The sequence below is a fragment of the Echinops telfairi genome, unplaced genomic scaffold, assembly GCF_000313985.2.
Source record: "Echinops telfairi isolate 266 unplaced genomic scaffold, ASM31398v2 ScPeMD7_70;HRSCAF=299, whole genome shotgun sequence".
NCBI classification, from domain to species: domain Eukaryota; kingdom Metazoa; phylum Chordata; class Mammalia; order Afrosoricida; family Tenrecidae; genus Echinops; species Echinops telfairi.
Genome location: NW_022103968.1, coordinates 48,260,928 through 48,269,544, shown reverse-complemented (window position 1 = coordinate 48,269,544; position 8,617 = coordinate 48,260,928).

The window sequence follows — 8,617 nt, the reverse complement described above, 5'->3', positions numbered from 1 at the left end:
AGATGATTTAATCTCTGGGAATGTTTGGGTTAGCGCAATACAATAAAGATATCAATAACCTGTAGAATACTGGAAGTTTTAAAAGTATTTTGAGGAAATGGTGTTATTCTTATTTGGAATTCTGTTCAGACAGAAAATTTTAAAAGATTTACAAGTTGAAATGTTGACATACTGACCCTAGCTTTTTCCCTTGGAGCCCTGGTGGTGTAGTGAATGAGGGTTGGGCTGTGATCCTCATGGTCAGTAGTTCAAAACCACCAGCAGCTCCTCTGGAGAAAGACTGGGCTTTCTACTCCAGTAAACATTTACAATTTCAAAAACCCGCAGGGCATCACTATGAGTCAGCATTGACTCAAAGACAGTGAGTTAGTGAGTTTCTTTCCAGTAGCCCTGTCCTGCTCATTATAGTGGTGAGCCAACCATCTCAAGATATGGGGAAAGACTTTATGATCCTAGATTGTTCAGAGGCCTTTTCTTATCTTTGGATATTCCTACAATCACAGAGTCAATGAAGGAATCTGAGGTGAAAAAATGGTGTCTGAACTATCAATGGGGTTAGTTGCTATTGAGAAGTCACTAGTACATCGAAAGCAATTTGGGGACAAAAGAACGAACAAAGTTGAATTTTGCAAACATTTACTTGTTCATTGATAATTAATCACCTTTGGAGGTTTACAGTGGAAAGAGAGAAGATAAAAGACTTAAAAAGTAAAAAAAAAAAAGGCTTAAAAGGTTTCCTGTCTGAGATGTATGGTACGTATTATTATGGCTTTGCATGACTAGTAATATTGCTCTTTGACAGATACTGTTGAAATTCTTATTATGTGAGGTGTGATGTGTTAAAAATGAAGACTCATAAGCAATGTTGAAGATGACAGGGTAATAAAAGGAACTGTTAGAAGTCAAGGGTAATTTTGTATAAAATGGGTTATTGATGACTTACGAATTATGTTGAATTTAGAAGAATGTGGGCAGCCACACCCCTGCTTAGTGAATTATAGAAGAACATAATTAAAGTTGAAAAGTGGTTTTATGAATGAACCATAGAGAAACTTTCGGAAATAGGTAGGAGATACCCAGAATGAGCCTTATGTATTAAGTTCCTTAGCTTACTGTAATTGGATAGGAAAAGATATTTTCCTAAGGATTTTTCCCTGGTATAATTTTTTTGGGAGTTATCTCTCTCATTAGGAGTCACAAAGAGTAGACACATAAAGCAGAATAAAAAGCAGTGAGCACATTGCTTTTAGTATTTCAACCTAGAACCGCTGGATACTAGAAAGTACCATGAACAGGCGCATTGCACTGGAGATTTAGAAGAGAACAGGACATAGAACTGACCAAACACCTCACACACTAGCAGAGGGAAGATGCAAAATTTAGTAAGATCTAATGCAACTTAGCAAATGCCATGATGCATATGACCGCAAAATAAAATAATTACACAATTTAAAAATGAACAATAGATTTGAATGAATATTTCTCTAAAGAAGAAATATAAATATCCAAGAACCACATGAAAATGTGCTTAATATCATTAATTACTAGAACATGTGAATCAAAACCACTTGATGTTCATGCTCAAGTGATGCTCAAGAAACTCACCAACATTGAATCAATTCCAACATTGAATCAGTTCCAACATTGAAACTGCCCCAGTGGGTTTTCTAGGAAGAAGACTGTCGCATGCTTCCCCAATGAGCCATTGGTGAGTTTGAAACCAAGCACTTAACCATTGCACCACTACTGGAATGCCAGCAGAACAAACAAATCTGTGCTGGAAGAAGTATAGTTAGAATGCTCCTGAGAAACAAGGATGATGAGATGTCATCTCACCTCGTTTGGGTATGTTATCAGGAGAACTTAGACCCTGGAAAAGGACACTCTTCTTGTCAGGTAGAAGGCCATGGAGGAAAAGGAAGAGTTCCTGCAAAGTAGATCAGTGACAAAGAGGACAACCCTACGGGAGATGGATTGACAGAGTGGCTGCAACAGTTGTGAGGTTGATGCAGGACCAGGAAAATTTTTGTTTTCCTTGGGGTTCCTGTAAGTCTATCTACTCAATCACATCTAACAACAAGGTTTGGATCTTACACTTGAGTAGTTCTCACCCTTCATTAGGTCTCACTCTTCATTAATCTTTAGTGATAGGAGAATTGCAAGAAAGTTGGAACTGCCTTATGTAGTCAAATAATGTGCAAAAGCAGCAATGACAAGGGTAAAAGTTACTTGGGGCAAAAGCCAGTTTTGATACTGTACTTCATAGGGAAGAGTAACTATATACCAGTAACTGTATATAAACTGGTATACTAATTAAAACATAATTTATGAATAGCCAATATTTCAGATACATTCAGAGGCAATTTTTTATATTGACACTTACATTCAGGTTAATTTGCCACATTTTCTATCTGAGATTTAAGCACAAATGTTCCTTAAATGATTTAGTGAAGTACAGGCAAATATATTACAAATAAAAATAAGTAAGGGGGAGTTCTGGAAAACTGGCAAATGAGTAACATGCACCAGAAGAACTCCGTAGAAATCAGCACAGGAGAGCCACTGAGAGGGAAACTCCACTCTTCCAGGTCACAGGAGTAGCATATAATAAAGATAAGTAGACACAGATCCACCAGGTTTTGAAGAGTGGTGGGATTTTGGCTTACCACTGGGGAGGTTGGCTGGGTCTTAGCCTTATCCTGCCACAGTCTCAGCCGGTGTTTGGCTAGTTTGGTTGGCCCAAGGGCTTTATTTCAAGACAGGCACAGTTTGCCACCACCTTGGGGCAGGGTTTAAACCCTTCCAGCCCCATGTTTGGGCAATCAGGATTCAGCTATTTCTTTACTTTTTTTCCTCTCACCTCTCTTTTCCACCAAAGTCTCAGCAGACTCAGTCCCCCCCCATCCTGGGTGTTCCCCCTTCTTTTCTTTCACACATTACTGCCAGCCTCCAGGGCACTCCCCTTCACCTAGGGCAACTCCACCTGCCCTCTTCCCAGCTGGGGGAGCTCCTGCCTACCCTCGGAGGCCTTACATGCAGCTGGGGAAATCCTGCCTGCCTTCTGCCACTCAACAAACACTTGGGGGATCTCCCTTTCAAATGGCTGGGGAACCTCTGCCTGCATTCCACTATGCCTCATGTGGCTAAGGGAATTTCCTCCCACCTGCCACCTGTTTCACATGGCCTAAGGGAGCTCCACTAGCCCTCTCCAGCACTCCATGAAGCTGGGGGAACTACACCTGACCTCCTCCATGATCGTGCTAATTAGGGCAACTCTGCCTGCCATCCTTGGCATCCTACACCAAAGAAGGCACACTCACCCTTCCACTGCAGCACTCCTGTTGCAGTAGGCACACCATAAACCTTCCAAGGTGCTCCAAGCCACCATGGGCCATACCACCACAGCTTCCTGTGAGATCATCCAGTACAGCACTATCCTTGCAGGGCCACAACCATTCGACCAGCTTCCCCTGAGAGTACCATCTAACTTTCCCTCCAAATAACAGAATTCTAGTTGGCTAGGGAAAGAATGAAACCACAGGATGATAAAGCAGTAGCCAGACCCCCCAGTGCAGTTAGCTACAGGGAGTTTGAAGAAGCATTCCTATGAGTCTCCCAAAGTGAGAGCCCAGTGCTCTTTAACTCTCTGGAAAATGGTGCTGGGCTCCTCTAAAATGACATGCAAATATCAAACAGCCCAAACAACCTCAATGCAATAAACAGGAGAAACAAAAGGAATATTGGAAGAAGTCCTGAACCTACCGACGTACATAGAAGAAGCAAACATTGATCAACCACCAAAAGAAATTTTCAGAATGCTGCTTGGAGTCATACAAGATATGAGGGAAGCAATACAGAAAAAGGATGAAATGCTAGAGAAGATAAAGGCCACACATCAAAGGGAAATACAAGACATAAGGGAGGAGATAACCGAAGCCAGTAGCAGATTCACAGACTTTGCCAACAGACTTGAGGAGGCAGAGAATTACACCAGTGACCTAGAGGATAACCAGGCAGACTTCAACAAATGGAAAATACAGCCAAAGAAGATAATCAGAGAAACTAAAGAAAACCTGAGAGCCATGGCTGAAGCTATGACAACATTAGAATAATCAGACTACCCAAACAAGACACAATGGAGAAACATAGCAAGGAAATTCTTGGAGGAAAACTTCCTCAGCTTAATAAATGAAAACCAGGCAACCATTCAGGAGGTCAAATGAACACCAGCTAGACTGAATGCCAAGAAAAAGTCACCAAGGTATATAATAATTAAGCTATCCAAGTTTGAGGAAAAGGCAAAAATCATGAGCAGCTAGGGAAAAACAGTCACCTATAAAGTGACAATATATAAAAACACCTACTGGTATATATAAAAACAAATAACAATATGCTCAGACCTATCAGCGGACACTATGAAGAAGAGTAGAGAGTGGAGTAACATGTTCCAAAAATTGAAGGAAAATACACAAACCCAGGAATACTCTCTCCAGCCAAATTATCTATCAAGAAAGATGGAGAAGTAGGAGTCTTCCCAGACAAGGAAAAACTCAAAGAATGCATTAAAAGGAACCCAGCCCTACAAAAGATTCTTGCCAACCAAGTATAGGCAGAGGAACAACACTCACTGAGCACAAATAGAGACCACCACATAGAACAATGCCACCCAGATGGAAACAAAGAGAAAACAGCCTCAAAGATAGCATTGGTTCAATGATGGAAAGAAGGCAAGACTGAACCATGCACACACACATGCACAACACATCAAGAATTGGAGGTCGGAAAACACCCAACACAAAAGGTACAAGATGACATCAGAGTCTACAGATGGATGTAGTAACTGAATATCAATGGACTGAGCTCAGGCATTAAAAGGCAGAGGCTAGAGGCTGGATTACAAAACACAACCTGTTGATATGCTGCCTAGAGGAGACACATCTCAACATTACAGAAAAAAATAGGCTGGAGAAAAATATGCAAAGCAAATGACAATTCAAAAACAGGAGTTGCAATCCAAATTTCAGACAAAATTGATCTCAAGGTGCAAGTCATAACAAGAGATAAGGAGGGGCACATATAATGTTCAAGGGAAGAGTAGACCAAGTATCAGTGAGCATAAATAATCAAGTGAGCATTAGTCAAATGCTCCAAAAGATGTAAAAAGAAATCACAGGCTCAACAATTATAGTATGCCAGTTTTAATACGCTGCTCTCAGAGAAAGATAGATCACAGGAAAGGAAGCTTAACGAGGATACAGATCTAAACATGACAATTAGACAACTTGACCTGATAGATATTTTCAGAGCTCTCCACCCGAATGCCAAAAAAAAAATCACATTGTTTTCAAATCTATGGGGGCACATACTCGAAGATTGACCACATGCTGAGACACAAGTTGAATCTGTGTAAATTCAAGCACACAGAGATCATACAGAATTCTCTTTCTCATCACTATGCCATAAGGCTGGAAATCAACAAAAGGATGATTAAGAAAACAAGGGCAAATAGTTGGAGGATGAATAACTATAGCCAAAGGAGTGGGTGTGGGCCCAGATCAGAAATAAAATTAGGAAGTTTCTAGGAACCAATAATAATGAGAATATGATGGACCAAACTCTTTGGGACACCGCAAAGGCAGTTATCAGAGGAAGCTTGATGGCAATACATGCACACATGAAAAAGGAAGACAAATGTCTGATGGATATGCCGACACAAAACTCACAGCAATTAGAGCAGAGTCAGTAGGACAATCTTACTAATAGCAAAAGAAAATAAATAGTAAAAATCAGGACTGAGATTCATGTGAGGGAGAACAAGAAAACTGGAAAAATTAATGCAGCTAAAAGTTGATTATTTGAAAGGATTAACAGAATCGACAGATCATAGGCAAACCTAACCATAGAAAAGCAGGAACAAACTTCAATAACAAGTATGAGGGAAGAGACAGGGGACATTAAAATGGACCTTAATGAAATCAAAAGGATAATTACACTGTACTATGAAGGCCTGTACTCTAAAGAATTCAATGACAAAATTTTGGAAAAACAGTCCCTCCCTAGACTATTCCAGATGGATGGCAAACGTCTCAACAAACATAGCAATAGAAGAAATAGACAAGGTTATAAAGGGATTACAAAAAAAATTACCATGGCTCAGAAGCAAGAAAGCCCACTTGGATGAAGCACATCAGCCTGTGTGATCATGAGGTGCTGAAGGGATCAGGTATCAGGCAGTGAAGAACAAAACATCATATCATTGTGTGCTCACCTTCCCGATAAGATCGCTGAAGACAAATGGGTGCATAAGCAAAAGTGGTGAAGAAAGCTGAAGGTGCCCGGCTATCAAAAGATATACCATCTGGGGTCTTAAAGGGCTTGAAGGTAAACAAGCAGCCATCTAGCTCAGAAGCAACAAAGCCCACATGGAAGAAGCACACCAGCCTGCAGGAGCTAATTCATCATAAGCCTATGAGTTATCAATGAACCGGTCTGTCTCCTCATAGCCAAAGCCAAATATCAATTAGATCTTGCAGCTGATCCTTCCAGTGTTTATGGGTTTCTTGCCATATTTCATTTGAAACTTTTTAGCCAACATTGCAACTTCTTGCTTCTCCTGATGCTCAATGTTAAACGTCGGAACTGACTTCTATTGTTCTCCGCACAGCAGCAGCTCTTGGTAGCTGAACTCCAAGTAGCTCTCCTCCGTGGGGTCCTTGAGCACCAGGTCCAGGTGCACCATCTGGAGAGGCAGCCACCTCGGTGGTGATGCAGCCCTGGCCAGCTCCTGTGGCAGTGACAGCTGGGTGGCAGGGGCAGCTACAGCAGCTCAGGCTGCGGGGCTTGCACTGTAGCAGTGCCATGTAGATTCTTAATATGGGCAGGGATTCCACAAAAATTATGAACTGTAGACCAGTATCCCTAATGAACATCGGTGCAAAAATCCTTTAAAAAATACTGGCCAATAGAATACAAAATATGTAAAACAAATTATTTACCATGATCAAGTGGTATTTATACCAGGGATGCAGGGATGGTTCAATATATGGGACCATTTGTATTATACGTCACATTGACATGGAAAGTTATAAGAACCACATGATAATATCGATAGATACAGAAAAAGCATTCAACATCCAACACCCATTCCTGTTTAAAACACTCAAGAAGATAGGAATGGAATGAAAAATTCTCAATATAATCCAAGCTATAGATGAAAAACCAATAGCCAACTTGGTAGTCAATGAAGAAAAGACAAATAAAATCTCACTGAAAAAGGGGACCAGACAAGGATATCTCTTGTCGCCACTTCTATATAACATTATACTGGTGGTCCTAGCTAACAACATAAGGCAAAGAAAAGATATCAAAGGTATTTGCCTGGGGAAGGAAGAGGTGAAAGTATCATTATTCACAGATATGATTTTATATATAGATATCCCAAAATCTCCACAAGGCAAGTGTTGGAAGCCATAGATGAATACGGCAGAGTGGCAGGATACAAGATCAACAAACAGAAGTCTATTGTACTGCTCTACACATCAGACAAGATCATGGAAGAGGGGATCAAAAAGGTAGTACCCTTCATAATAGCCAAACACAAATTGAAATATCTAGGGATATATCTGACTATAAAAGCAAAAGATAAATACGAGGAAAACGATAGGACACTATTACAAGAAACCAATAGTGACCTCAACAAATGGAAGAATATTCCATGCACATGGATCAGAAGACTCAATATAGTAAAGATGTCAGTTCTGCCCAAGGTACTATATAAGTTAAATGCTATCTCAATACAAATACCATCATCTTGATTCAAGGAATTGGACAAACTGAAGGACACCTGCCCCTCATATGGAGAGGGCAGAAGCCCAGAATTAGCAGAGAACTTCTCAAGAAGAAGGAAAGAGTGGGAGGGCTTGCTCTACCTAACTTTAGCAACTATTATACAGCCACAGTGGTCAAGACAGTGTGGTACTAGTATAGTGACAGATACTCAGACCAATGGAAAAGAACTGAAAACCCAGAAAAAAAACCATCAGCTTACAGACAACTGATCTTTGATAAGGGGCCCAAAAATATCAAATAGGAAGTAGATGCCCTGTTTAACAACTGGTGCTGGAAAAAATGGATATCTACCTGTGGAAAAATGAAACGACCCTTACCTCACTCCATGCACAAGAATAAACTGAAGGGGAATCACAGACCTCGAGGTAAAACCCAAAGCTATTAGAGCTATCAATGAGGGAATTGGAACCAACCTGAGAACTTAGGCACAGGGAATATATAGGCTCTCAGAAATAGGGAAGGACCCAAACACACAGGAGGCACAAATTGACAAGTGGGCTATACTGAAGATAAAACATCTGTGTACATAGAAAAATTCACCGAGAGTAATAAGAGAGTCTATGGACTGGGAAAACATCTTTAGCAATGACACATTAGACAAAGGCCTTACTACTGAAATCTACAATTCTCTGGTAGCTTACAATAAGAAAAAAAACACTAATTGCCCACTGAGGAGGTGGGCAAAAAACCTGAACAGAAGTTTCACAAGGGCAGAAGTCCGAATGGCCAGTAAACATATGAGAAAATGTTCCCAATCATTAGCCATAAG